This window comes from Doryrhamphus excisus, linkage group LG12 (assembly GCF_037039965.1).
Source record: "Doryrhamphus excisus strain RoL-2023G ecotype Guam linkage group LG12, RoL_Dexc_Guam_v1.1, whole genome shotgun sequence".
Taxonomy (NCBI): domain Eukaryota; kingdom Metazoa; phylum Chordata; class Actinopteri; order Syngnathiformes; family Syngnathidae; genus Doryrhamphus; species Doryrhamphus excisus.
The window spans coordinates 3,570,553-3,585,136 of record NC_136368.1 but is presented as its reverse complement, the minus strand read 5'-3'; the positions used below and the strand labels follow the sequence as shown (position 1 = coordinate 3,585,136).

The following is a 14,584-nucleotide window of genomic DNA, read 5'->3' as shown; positions in this document are numbered from 1 at the left end:
TGTTTTTACAAATTCAGTATAAAGGTATAAAAATATCAAAGTGGCTGTGCAACATTTGATTTTTCAGTATAAAAAGTGTGCATATCCCTGTTTTAGTGTATTTGTAGGGTCTGAAGAAGCCTAAATCTAAATCTTAAAATCTCATGACATATCTTAGCTGTGATTTTGAAAGGTCTTAAAATGTTTTAACATTACTTTTATCGAAGATAAATGCATCAACTTATCATCAACAGCATAATTTATTCAGTGTGGCGAGCGACGACTGTGTATGGTATTTGAGGCAAATGGTGGTCACACCAGATACTCACTGACTGGGGGGTTTAGGGACCCCACCCCCAATACAGTTCCACTGCACATTTTGGAGTGGCCTGTTATTGTGGCCAACCTGTGCAATAGTCATGCTGATTTCAAAAACATTTTCAATATGGAACAGTTTTACAGTTCAGCCCATTAAAAAGTGTGTTGAGTGATATTAGTGAATTATATATAGTGAATTATCGTGGTTGTGTGTTTTGATACTGCTCTATGGATGTTGGGGTATTGTTCTTATATTGCCTGTTCACTGATGTACGTCATACTGAAATTGGTACATTTGACACGTTCGGCCTTGTTGCTGATATATTCTTTATAAAGGAATTAGAAATGTATGAAAGGCCACCGGATTTTATTGTGTACGAACATAATTAAAATAGTCATTGAAAAGCTTTATGAGGTAAATCAGCACATGCTTTTTTTGTGACAGAAAATAAAAAGCAAGTCAAACCATGTCACCTGTTAAAGAGGCCTCGTCCACCATCCCCTTCCTCTCATTTGCATAATTTAATGAATCCAAGTCATTGTAATGCAATACGAGTGCAGCAGGAACATAGAATGACAGTTTGAGTTAATGAAATGTGTTAAAGGTATCATCATTTACTTGTATGTTAATTAGTCCAATTAATTTCCCTTGCTCTGTAATCTGAATATTGTAATAATCTTTGCTCCCCTGCAGGAATGGAATCTACAATGCACACACCTCTGGGACAATCTGCATGAAGCATCATGGTTTCTCCACGTGTATAGTGTGCACTTTTCACCAGCGTGAGCTTCTTTTGATCGGTTCTTATCATTTTTATTAGTTGCTTGCGATGCATGTCAGAAGTCACACTCACGGTTGGAGGGCGGCTTGAAGTCATTTGCATGCTTCATCATTTCATTATTTCATTGTTATTTCTTCTTTTACAGATGGATGCCGCCTCGTTTGGGTGACGGAAACGAAGGCGACGGATATCAATAAAACGTATTCTCTGCACTCACAAGCAGCGCAGTAGAAGCTGGAGAGACAAGGTAAAAACAGGGCTGTTGAAGGTTGACAAGCAAGAGGTGCGGCTGTATGGCCTTAAATCCTATAGATAAGGGGTGTCAAACTCAATCACACGGGGCCAAAACTCAAAAGGCTTTTTGTGAAAAGCATAACTTTCATTGTGACACAACTTTAGCTACATACGTATATTTATTTATAAACACATCTTTGGGAGCGAGCGTTCGGTTGATAAAAACATATAACTAGCGAATGCATACTGTATATGCTATAGGTGAATGGGTTGTAGAGAGATGGACCCGGTGTCGCGAGACTTGCAATCAGTTGACAGTGAATCTCTTAAACAACGCAAGAACCTGGACTGCCAGCGAAAAAAATGTCGTACTTGCTTCATAGTTTACCCTGACCGAAGGCAGTCCAGTGTGAAATGCTATTGACGGATTAAAATGCATTTCATTTGTTGGTATGGAATCAGAAACTCCAACCACTTGCCTGATCATGGCTTCTTTAGGAATTGTAAACAAATGTGGCTTTCCCTTACGAGTCATTTCTAGCAACGTAAACGGGAGGGCAGACAGTTGATCTGGCTTACAGACACGCCTATATAAGGAAGTCTGCTGCTCTGTGACATCACAAAGGGCCAGTTTATCATAGGCATGGCTCCTCTGGCTGGCTGTAGCAAGTCTGTCTACGGAGGGGTGGTCGCTGTGTGTGACTGGCCAATCACAGAGCGTGAAGAGTCGTCACGATTACATTACGGATAATGCCGACTTGTATTTGTTTCATGCTTGTACTAGGCAAAAATGCATTATTCATAACAGATTATTCCAAGTAGTAGTCTACGTATCTGTACAGCTTGGGTGAAGGTTAGATGGTGTGTTCAAGCACCGTCGAACAAAGTGAGACAAGTCACCACTCACAAACCGTGGGTATGTAACGGTATATAATTCTTTGCATAAAATAATTACCCATATTTCCAAAATTGATATCCATACATCCTTAAAGCATGCTTGAGGATGTGATGTGCTCTTCCACAAAAATGCTATAAGAAAATACGATAAGAATGCCACTTTCATAGAATTTATTTTATAATGTAGGCTCATGTCTACATCAGCATATGTATTTGTTGAATCAAATCGTATCGAAACTTTATTTTTTTTGTACACTGTCGAAAATGTATTGTTAAAATGTATTGTTTTTTTGATCATATCTTAACACGTCTATCTAGATGCGTATCAAATTGTGGCCCAACACACGTAAACCTAATATAACATATCAATGGAAAGCTTTTTTAGTCTGTGGTGTAATTGTGTTTCAATGTGTAAGTCATTCAAAGTTGTCTCTGCAACAACAATACGATGATCGTACAATAACATTTCCAACAGTATTATAAGATATACATAGATGGTAACTCTGCTGTGCACTCCAGGCAGAAATGACATGATCTTTATGCTGTCTCTCGTATACAAATGACTTGAGGGATGAAGGCTGCTTCTTCTCTACTTGAGCCTCATTTTAATGGTTTTCCCCAGCAGTGGAAAAATAGGCCTGCAATTTTGCCAAATGACTATTATTTGCCTTCCTCAAGGAACAACTTGAAAGTACAGCACAATGAATTTTTGGTGTGGCACAGCTGTAGTTACGTACAGTAGAGGCCTGCTTTTCCGCGGGGTGGGGGTGGGGGGTTACGGCTATTGTCTTCTTCAATTTACCTAAAGCCCGTTGTTTCAATTAGTCTAGTAATCGGTTAGGCCCCAGACCAGGGTTAACCGTAGTAACCCGCAGCTTTTGGTCATTAAAATGAATAAAAAAGTTATTTATTTATGTAAACAAACCATTGCGGCTCACAAAAAACATAATTTTACCTGTGTTATCACACATTACAAATTATTACTGTCATGTCAAAAAGGCCTATTTTCTAATATATATTTTTTTAACAAAAATCCAAAAATTTGCAGGACTGTGAATGCTGACGTCCTATGTCACAACCGATCATACGGGCTGCTACTGTGGATATAAATGCAAAAATTCATTCATTTTCTACCGCTTATCCTCACGTGGGTTGCAGGTTCTGCTGGAGCCTATCCCAGCTGTCTACAGGCGTGAGGCAGGGTAAACCCTGGACTGGTGGCCAGCCAATCACAGGGCACATATAGACAAACAACCATTCACACTCACATTCATATTTATGGACAATTTGGAGTCGGCAATTAACCTCGCATGTTTTTGGAATGTGGGAGGAAAATGGAGTACCCGTAGAAAACCCACACATGCACAGCGAAGCAAAAAAATGTAAATGCAAAAAATGCAAGAACCGCATAGAGGGTCACAGAGGTTTTTTGTCTTGTCAAACAAACTACTGGCTCTTACATTTTTTTCAGGTTGCAAGAAAAACGTATGCACTTGTCCGTATGGTCAACAAGTGCTTGTACCCCGCATACATAATCGTGATTTTACTCCTTCTAGGTCTTCACAACTATGTTCTGCATGCACAAAAAAAACTCAGCCATTTGGGGAATGCCAAAAATGACATGACCAAAAGAATAAGACGTCTTGTTGTGTACACGTGTTTTATGTGTGAAACAGCTCTTAAAAAGTCTTGCATGTCGACTGAGAAGATCTTCTTCAGTGCTGAGCTGGTTCACATTTCGTTTTAATGGTGTTTTTCCATCCAGGACTGAGGCGTGTCGTCTTTGGTGCAGCATTTCCGTCACTCTCTTGTCCTTGATCAACTACACAGGGTAGACAACAGCACTGATCATTCGCCCACCCTCGTGCAAGGAAAACCCAGCATGGGTCAACTCAATAACCTGATATTTATTCTACTCCACCGTCGACTCAATGTGGACAATTTAGCAGCACCAGGTCAGCACCTTTCTTGTGTTTTTTTAAATCTCACAGACAATTTGGTGACCTCCCCCCAGAGCACCGACATGTCCAAAGGAGACAAATACAATTTTAGCGCAAGCGTGCTTTTGTTGTGACATTGTGTTCAGGTTCGGATGTCTCAAGGTGATACCCGGTGTGGGACAAGAGGAGGCAGGGGCTGCTATTATGCAAAGGTGATATCCAGCATGCTTTTTCATGTATTTTCAGTCATCATTTACTGTCATCCACGCATGTCCGGCGTGAATGTTGAAATTGCTGTGGTTACAAATTGTTTGGCATCATCCGGTTATGGCCGAGGTGCCATTCAGCTTCAAATTAAACACTCGTTGCGACAAGGAAATGATGGTGTGGACCCCTTCTTTTCAAGGCATGGAATTCAAATCGGATCAGTCTTCATTGTGAAATTTCTGCCCTGCTGTTTTGCATTTACTGTTATCCGTATCCAACTGTGAAAATTGAATTGACAACAATGCGGCCACCTCCTTCAAATATCCCGCGTGATGATGTCCATTGTATCTGTCTATTTTTACTGACGAGAAAATTGCATGAGATGATGTTGGAGAGATGCCGCCATATAGTTTCCTCTACTATACAAAATAACTCTGCCTTCATTGCTCACCTCAAGGTCAGACCTGACAACCGTGCTTCACTCCCTCGACTGGAGTGCGCTCTCTGTGTTGTCTTTTGGTGACAAGAGCCAGCCTGTTATTCAGCCTACTGGAAGACAATTTCAGATATGGAAGGAGACGTTTTGTGTCTGAAAATGTACATTAAATGGAGTCAACAACGCCCCGCGAGGTCACTGCAGAGTCCCGCCGCAGAGAGTTGGAGCCGGGGAGAATCAACACCCGCCTGTGATGGCTGTGTGGCAGCTTTGACACAGGTAATATGCAAGCACGATGACAGTGGCGGCGGTGCACTGCCGAGACAATGATGTACATATCATTTTCCTCCATGACTGATTGAAGACTGTAATCTGTGCTGGACTTTGTCTCTGATTACACCCATCTCAGGGAGCAAAACAAGGAGTCGAGGCACTGGGATCATGCCAGGCTTTCAGCCTTCAAGAGGGACTGAAGCCCACCTCTAAGGTGAGCTCAATTTGGTACCATTTATACCTTTGAAACGAGTGTCGGATGAAATGCATCTGGCAGATGGTGGTCAAACAGTTGCTGGCATGAAGATGACACTGGAACAGAGATGCAAGGAAGCACTCAAGGTCATTCCATTGCCTTCTTCTGCTCAGATGTTCAAGCTTTGCTTGAAGAAAATGACACTTAAAAGCATCTCTGAAGCCAAAGCCGTCATTTGTTTCTGCTACTTAAAGCGAGTTGACTGCAAAAATGTGTTATATTAAACTGATTTACATTAGATTTGTGTACAATACTACATGGCATTCAGTAATTGGTTGATTCCAGACCTGATCCCCAGGTAGGAAATTATTTATCAATCAAATATTTTCATAGTTAGAGCATTCTACTGTAAATTGTTTTCCCATTACCCAATATAGTACATATAATTGAAGAAAAAGAGCCTTACACTCATGCAGGTGTGTGTGACCATAAATGTTTTCTGGATGTGTGGACAGGAAGTGACCTCGCACTACACAGATAATATTAAAAAGTACAGGAAATTTTGGAAATCCAATAACAATAGCGATGTTTCTTGGGACGCGCCTTGAACACCTTCTGTTTTGCTTCTAACACACCACCTACAAAGCAAGAAGCTGGACTAAGCTAGTTATGGTGGGCTCCATGACTCTCACCACACAAGAGCCTACTCTACAACCCGGTCAGTCTCCTAGACACTTTCGTACCTCCACAGGACCAAGTGCCTTCACACTTTTCATCCATTTCAATGCTCTTCTCACTTCCTCCTTACCAGTCTTTGTTACTTTCTGGTCCACAGCAGACACCTCCTCTACTCTTCCTTCTCTCTCATTTTCCTCATTCATCAACTATTTAAAATAGTCTTTCCGTCTTCCCATCCCACTACTGGCATCTGTCAACACTTCCATCCTTATCCTTGACCACCCTAACCTGCTGCACGTCCTTCCCATCTCTGTCTCTCTGCTGTAGAGATCCATCTCTCCAACCTAGCGTACAAGTCATCATAGACCCCTTGTTTGGCCTTTGCCACCTCTACTTTCACCTTACGATTCATCTCTCTGTACTTCTGTCTACTCTCTTCAGTCCTCTCCATGGTCCACTTCTTCTTAGCTAACCTTTTTGGCTGTATGCACTTCTGCACCTCCTCATTCCACCACCAAGTCTCTTTGTCTGCTTTTTTTCCCAGGTGACACACCAAGTACTCTCCTACCTGTATCCCTGATCGCATTTGCTGTAGTTGTCCGGTCATTTGGAAGTACCTCCTACTAAAATCCTACAACACGCTTCTTGTTTCGGCTTCCACCATTTGGCCCTCTCATCTTCCTCACCATGTGGGTCATTCTACATTGTGGCTACACTTTCACCTACCACTACTTTGCAGTCACTGATCTCCTTCAGATTAGTGTCTACACAAGATGTAGTCTACCTGTGTACTCCTACCTCCACTCCACCCTATGTTCCTCTCTCTTCTGGAAGAAAGTATTCACTACAGCCATTTCCATCCTTTCGGCAAAGTCAACCATCATCTGTCCTTCTGCGTTCCTCTCCTGAATACCAAACCTGCCCATCACATCTTCATCATCTCTATTTCCTGCACCAACATGTCCATTCAAGTCTGCCCCAATGACAACGCGTGTTTCCTTGCAGGAAACCATAGTTAACAGAGGAAAAACAAAGATAAAGAAAACACATCACCACCCTCCTTTTTTAAAGCCTTTGTCCTTGTCAACACTCTCTCCTATGTTAACCAGAGAATCACTCACATGAAGTCAGCAGGTTCTTGAGTGGTCGTACTGAAATGTAGTGGAAATCATGTCACTTTTCAGAACATGCTGCAATATATGCAAAGCACCATCATAAAAAAACTGAGGCAGCACACTGTGAAAATTAATAAGGGAAGTGTGGCATTTTCAGAGTGAGATATTAGTGAGTAGGCAAAAGAGTTGGTAAGCCAGTTAAAATATATATATATTTCCTGTTTAGTTCGCTTCACATCAGTCCCTTGGCCCTGAATTGAAACACAGCTCCTGCACTGCTGGTGGAAAATGCAATATTTACAAATTCCCTTCAACTTCTCAGTGAATAATTCATGAATCCTACTAAAAAAAAATTCAGAGCCTCAGTCAAGGTGCTCACAAAGGGAAACTGTATCATGCACGTTACAGCCCACTGCCTCTGCGTTGTGACGGGACAATATACATTTGTGAAGGAATCAAACCAGTCCCAAGCACCAGTCACACTGTCGTACATGATCTACCCACTCAGATAGGACGTCACGCCAAGCAGAATCACCCTTTTGCTGATGTATCCTCATGTAAGCATGAGAGAGAGATTTCTCTGTTGACAATAGGTCAGCGCTAGAAAGAAGGTACCGCGCACATTACAAGGTTGTTCTCAGGGGAGCGGTAATAGGTTCTGGGCAATTGAACAGTCTGCCATGGTTTAGTGCGCCTACACTGAGTTAGAGCTGTCATCATTACCACTTCTTGTAGCGTTTGGCCCATAAGCAACGCTGACACGTCCACTGGCAGTGATACTTCACTGTGGCCCAACATTTGAATGGGCTGACTGGGAGCCTCACACACTCTCAATATGAAGGGTGTCGCTTCCTGGGAATGATATTTGACCAATCATTGTCAAATTAGGGATGACCTTTATTTGAACGACATGCAGGCTGTGGAAAGTGCGAAAGATTGTGCAAAGTGCGGGAGCTTGTGTAAATTTTATTTTATTATTTTTTTTAATTCTTGTATTTTTTTATTTTTTGATATGATGTGCTCCACACACAACACAGTTGCTAGCTCAGTATGTCCGTGGCAAATGGAAACGGAACAGAACATGAAGTAAATACGATATAAGCCGATGGAACCGGAACTAATGCATAAACAGGGAAAATAACCCACACTGTATGTGACATATACAATTTAAAAGAAGGAAAAACAACGACAAAAATGGAAACATCTGTAGGAATTTTACAAATAAAAGGTCTTAAAATTATTACGGGATAAAAGTTGCGATTAACAAGAAGAATGTCTAAAACCGTCCTACTCCTTGAACCGAATATTAATTTAATCGGTTTGCTGCTTCTTCTTTTTCTATTGTTTATTCCTGGTTAGCAAGAAGCTCACACAGTTATTTATTTTTCTAATGGTACGAAGGAGATTGATTGACAACGGTCTGCAGCCAATCATAAGGACTGTTGTTGCTCTATATTGTCTACTGTGGGTTCCTAATATGCTTGAACAAGCACATAAACACATACTGACATGACATGACATGAGTCTACAACTCCCTCTACTGGTGGCGGTAGTAGGAAGTAGCAGTAGTAAATACATTAACAGTCACTCTAATACACCATAAGGATGCAGTTCATACTATGCTGGCAGATCTGAGTCTGAGAGCATATTGATAAACCATATTAACGTCACGATCGTTTGAAATAAAGATGTTTTGTCACACCCCTAATTGGGAGTGATGCCTGCTCCCAGCATGCATTGTGGTAGTTGGTTCGTAAAAAGTTGTTGCAGTCTGTTCAGAGTATGCATCCATGTTGATCTTGCCGTCTTTGGCAACAATCACGTCTTCAGTAAAGTTCAAAGTAACCTTAAATCTTCATTTAAGCCTTTCGTTCATCATTCATATGCATTTCGAATTGTTTCATGCATGTAGAACTAGAAAAAGTGTGTTAGTTATCAAGGAACTACAGAGTCAACCACTTATTACATCATAGACAGGCGACGGAGCTGACTTCCCCTTCCTGTTTCCATGTATCACTAAGCTAACAAGGACATTTTGTGCAAAAAATACATTAAGAACCCAGCTGTATGCCTGACAATATTCTCATTTATTCACGTCATGTTATTCTCAGGGCAGTGACTTGATCCCGACTAGTCTGACTAGATAGGACAGCCGCGGTCTGAGACGGTAAATCCATTGGATCTTGCACCACTTTCTGAGACTAGACAATTCCAGTCCTATGTCGTCATTGAGACTCGGATAAGAGGCGAAGTGTCGTCGAAGGCAGCCTGAACAGTCCACTTGAGATAGATTCAATGCTTCCCGGAGTGTATTAATAACACGACAAGACACGCTCCATGTTGTATGCTAACCAGAAAATGTACGCAAACCGAGGCAGCATTTTGGAGTCGTTTTTTTTACATAAACGCACTAACTGGGCGTGTCAAAGACACTCCATCGAGGAAGCTGATGGTAGCCAAGACAGAGACAGACCATAGTTCAACATCGTTGTCTTTGTCAGATGACAAATGTTGAACATCAGCTGCATAATAGTCATCTAATCCTACTTAGACTAATTGTCGGTCCACTCGTTAGTTGACATGGAAGTGTCCCTGCCACGCTCCTACTTTTGACAGACTTATCCGAGCGCCAGCAGTCAGCGGTGTATTTTGAGCAGCCATCAAGGCCTCATCGTGGCGAGCGTGCGGCAACCTCACCCTGACACGCAGATGCTTCCCGCTTCCTCCTCCCACACATCTCTTACATCAGCGTCCGAATGAAGCGGCTGTGAAAATGAAGGAGAGGAAAAGTTTACATTGTGCCAGAAAAAGGAAATGGAAATTACAGGCGGTGTCGGATAATTGAGCTTGTCGCCTGAGACATGCTAATAACAGACGGAGATGCACAAGACTTGTCAGTCCGTCCCCGCCGTGACAGACTCTCTCTTGTGTTGATGAGCTGTTTTAGGGGGCAAATTGTTCCACGCAAACGCCGTCGTTATTACGAGCTGGCAAGACGCTAGCTTGTGTACGCCAATGTGCTGCAAGTGACAGAATCCAATTGACCGCCACATATTCATGTGCTTTATTTTCTTTATTCTCCAGCAACAATGCCGACAATTACTGCAGCAAGTAAAACTGAAAATAGAATTGCATTGTGTGGCGAGGAAACAATGGCAGAGCTGTCTCAGCAACACGTCTGCTGACATTATTGGAACGACCGGGAGGCCTCCTGTAAGACAAGCTGTAATCCTACATGAACATGAAAGCACATTGATCTGTTTTTTTTTTTTTATACCATGTAAAAAATGTATATCGCCAACCTGTGTTTATGCTTTCTACGCTTTACATCCTGACAGTCCATTTGGACATCTTCTCTCCCGTTGACGTGATTCACTGTCATCCGACATATTTAATGTCTTCATGGAGGTCTTTACAAGTCGCGTTTGCTTTTCAAGCCACGCTTGAGCATCTGCTTCCATAGTACAAATCATAGAAATATACTCTTTTAAAATTGTATGCGTGTATTTGGGGTGCAACGATACAGAAAATTCACAGTTCACTTCAGTGTGATACTTGAGTACAGGGGTGTCCAAAGTGGCCCGTTTATTTATTTGTCCGCAGCACATTCTAAAAATATGATTAAAAAATACAAAAAACATCAGCAAAAAGTTAAAATTCACAAGAATAAAGTCAAAATATAAATTAGAGCTATTGTGGGAATAATTTCATAATTAGAAGAAAGATGAAATTGTTGGAAAATATAAAAAATGTACTTGTATTATTTATTTTTACTTTATTTAGCCATTTTTTGGCTTGAAAATGCTTCAAAAATATGTAATATTTGTGTAATATTTGCATATTTGTTTCCTCACAAGAAGTTAGGGGTACTTCTGATACATTTTAGGATGAACCTAAAATATATCACTGTACAACTTTTACCATAGATGTCCATTTGTCCTCCTCGGTCAGGCATAGTGGGCATATCTTGGCTTGTCAAACAGTTTGATTCTGATCAACCAATCAGATGATGGAACAAATATTATGTTACTGTGGGTCCGCTAGCTGGCTGGCCCCGTGCACGGAATCTGAAATATGATTGGTTGAAAAAAACAATCTCATTGCTATTAGTCTGAATGTGATGTGTTATGGGCCAGCAGTCCTGATTCTGAAGGCCCTTGGTAGATTAAACCAAGAAACATGCTACAGAATAAAGACTAAAAACTTTTTGAAAAATGAATACAATTTCATGTACTGTAACAAATAGTAGAATTTCAATTGGTTTTGATGAATGACTGCAAACCTATGATTTATTAATAAGAAAAGTCGTGATAAAGTAAAGGCAAGGGATTACTGTATATCCAAACAAAATTCTAAATCACTGCAACCTATGTACTTGTTGTACAGCAGGGATGCTCCGATGGGTCGCTTTGTACCGTATCACCTTGAGAATCAACACTATTCCGTAAAACCTCAATGTCGTCATTCTGACTTCCTGTTAGAGACTACGCCAATCCACGCCAGCCGTTGTCAATCGTCATTCAGTTTTACTAGCATCCTTCTTTACATTCTTTGTTAGAGTTATCAGCCTCGGGTTCTACATTTTTTTAGTACAAATTTAGTACAAATTGATCTATTTGTATGCTTGGACATCCTCCACTCAAAACATGTTGAAGTGAAATTACTCGGTGTCTTTGAACGCAACTATTCATGGCTCATATTAACATATCAAATGTTGAAAGAGAGGGCGGCACGGCGGTCTAGTGGTTAGCGCGCAGACCTCACAGCTACGAGACCAGGGTTCAATTCCACCCTCGGCCATCTCTGTATGGAGTTTGCATGTTCTCCCCGTGCATACGTGGGTTTTCTCCGGGTACTCCGGTTTCCTCCCACATTCCAAAAACATGCTAGGTTAATTGGCCACTCCAAATTGTCCATAGGTATGAATGAATGAATGTATGAATGTGAGTGTGAATGGTTGTTTGTCTATATGTGCCCGTTGATTGGCTGGCGACCAGTTCAGGGTGTACCCCGCCTCTCGCCCGAAGACAGCTGGGATAGGCTCCAGCACCCCCCGCGACCCTCGTGAGGAAAAAGCGGTAGAAAATGAATGAATTAATGAATGTTGAAAGAGCGGTATCGGTATCAGCTGATATCAGTATCGGAAATTGTGAATATGGTCCATCCCTAATATAATTGTGTCCTGATTAATTGCGACTAATTAATTGGAGACCTGTGATTAATTAGATTACAATTGTTTGATTTTGATTTGACAGCCCTGACATTGAGTATTAATATGAATACATGTGTGATGGCCGCCCGCCTCTCGGGAGCAAAGAGGACGCCTCCTGTGATGTTCAGTAGCATCGTCGCCACATGCGCGTCAAAGTGTCTCTCAGGGGACCACAAGGCACATCTGCTGGCCTCATGTCAGCTCATGAATAATAAGGAACGTCAGTATTCGGATACAGATACTGTATATACTTTGGGATTCTAACTTCAGTCCCCCGTGTCGAGGGTCCTTGTTGCGCCGCTGCCCTGACATGTCAGGCGCTATCTGAGGGGAATGTGTGTGTCCGGAGGTGAGGGGCAGAGCTTTGTGCTCTCAAGCAGGCCACCTCGCCTAGCCTTTGTGCCCGTAACAAGCTGAGCTCAGGCTCCAGCGAAGCGAGAAATTGTAAACTCTCCGGAGAGGCCCAGAGAGGAGATAAGGGCTCAGTGTTTGCTGGCAGTGTGCATGTGGATGAATCTGATAGAGGCCGGTCCCACGCCAGAATGGGAGTGATGATACCTCCCCTTGTATGGTGACTTATGTTTAATCCCCTTTGCCCCGTGTATTCACTTGCAAATACTCCTGTCACCATTAATATGTATTAACTTCACGCTCAGCTCAATACAGATTTACCCGGGTCTATTTTTCCTCTCATGCTCGTCGTCTCCGTGCCGTAGCCGTCTTTTACGAACAAGAATAGACACGAATGTGCTGTTACTGTTCAGGCTGCAAATGCTGATGGTCAGACGCCACCGCACACACACACACACACACACAGCAGAAAAATACAATAACACTACATTTACTTGCAGGATTGCTTTTTACCCCCCAAAATAGAATTTAAAAAATAGAAAATAATGCTTAGTTTTGCTGGACAGAGACAGACATATTCATCTAACAATACGGTCCAATCCAATTCAAATTTATTTAGACGTGTTGTACGGAATTATACATAAAAAAGGGACATGTTAGACAAATATCTGTAAGAATAAAAAAATTATATATATATATATACTGTATATATATATACTATATATGTGTGTGTGTGTGTATATATGTATATATATATATAAATTTAATATATAACAATATATAAAAATTATATATATATATATAATTTTTTATAATTGTATAAAATATATAAAAAATATAAATATATATAAAAAAGTATATATAATATAAATTTAATATATAACAATATATAGAAAATTATATATATAATTTTTTATAATTTTTTATATTTGTATAAAATATATAAAAAATATAAATATATAAAAAAGTATATGTATATATATGTGTATATATATATATATATAATTTGGAGTGGATTAAAAAATAGTGGCTAGAAATAATAGCCACCATAAAATAAACCACAATAAAAAATAGATGCAATAAAATGTATCAAAAGTTAACCTAAAACAAAAGAAAATCACATATAAATAATATTACAGTTGTAGCTTTTGAATAATATTTCCAATCCACTGTGAAGAGAATTCTAAAAGTAAGACATAATAAAGAAAAGGCATCTAAAATAGCTAACATTAGGGGTGTTGCATATATGTCATAATCAATATTTCCTAACTTGTCAAATGCTTCATTCAAATTGGTTTTCACCGTTCATTGTTCGCTGACATCGTTTATGAATGTAATTAATAACAGTCAATGATGCGGTCTTAACAAGATCAAGAATGTTGGCGGGGATTTGTTTGAGATTTCTCCTCTTGTTGGAGCCGCTTAATCCAGACAAAGCCCTGAGAGGCTCATTAGAGCCTGGTGAGGCCTTAAGCCGGCTCTGCTTGCATTAAAGCCAGCCAAGAGCCGCCTGTCAGCCTCGCTGGCAAAGCCCAAATCAAGCTGTCAATTACCGGACATGTTTATGGAAATTACATGTTTGTTAACATGCTGGAAAAATGTGCTCTGGCTCCCAGCAGAATGTGTTAGGAGAAACAATTTTGCAGAGAAATCACCTTTCAAACTGATGAAGGTGATCCTCATCAGATCACAGACACTGGGGTGGGGGTGTGGGGGGTTCTAACGCTCAACTGTCCTGATATCGGGAAGCACGACTACCAATCAAAGATGATGCCTGCTTTTTGTTTATTAAAACACTTCCCTCAGCTTCTGCTGTCGTTTAGCCCCCCCTTTGTCCTCCTCAGGGATGGAGCATCACTGTTTTACTACACAACACCCTAAATATTAATGTGCTGTATCTTATGCTGTGGCGACTACGAAATCACGAAAAAGACGAAAAAAAGAAGCAATGTATTCAGATATGTAC

At 40.8% G+C, this 14,584-nt stretch overlaps 1 long non-coding RNA gene across 1 annotated transcript; it reads left to right on the top strand.

The window, feature by feature from the left end:
* Positions 1–3,974: 3,974 nt before the first annotated feature.
* On the top strand, positions 3,975–5,402 carry LOC144901553 (uncharacterized). The gene is made up of 3 exons (XR_013629610.1): positions 3,975–4,165; positions 4,297–5,072; positions 5,203–5,402. It is a non-coding gene; the product is annotated as an uncharacterized LOC144901553 (long non-coding RNA).
* The last annotated feature ends 9,182 nt before the right edge of the window (positions 5,403–14,584 follow it).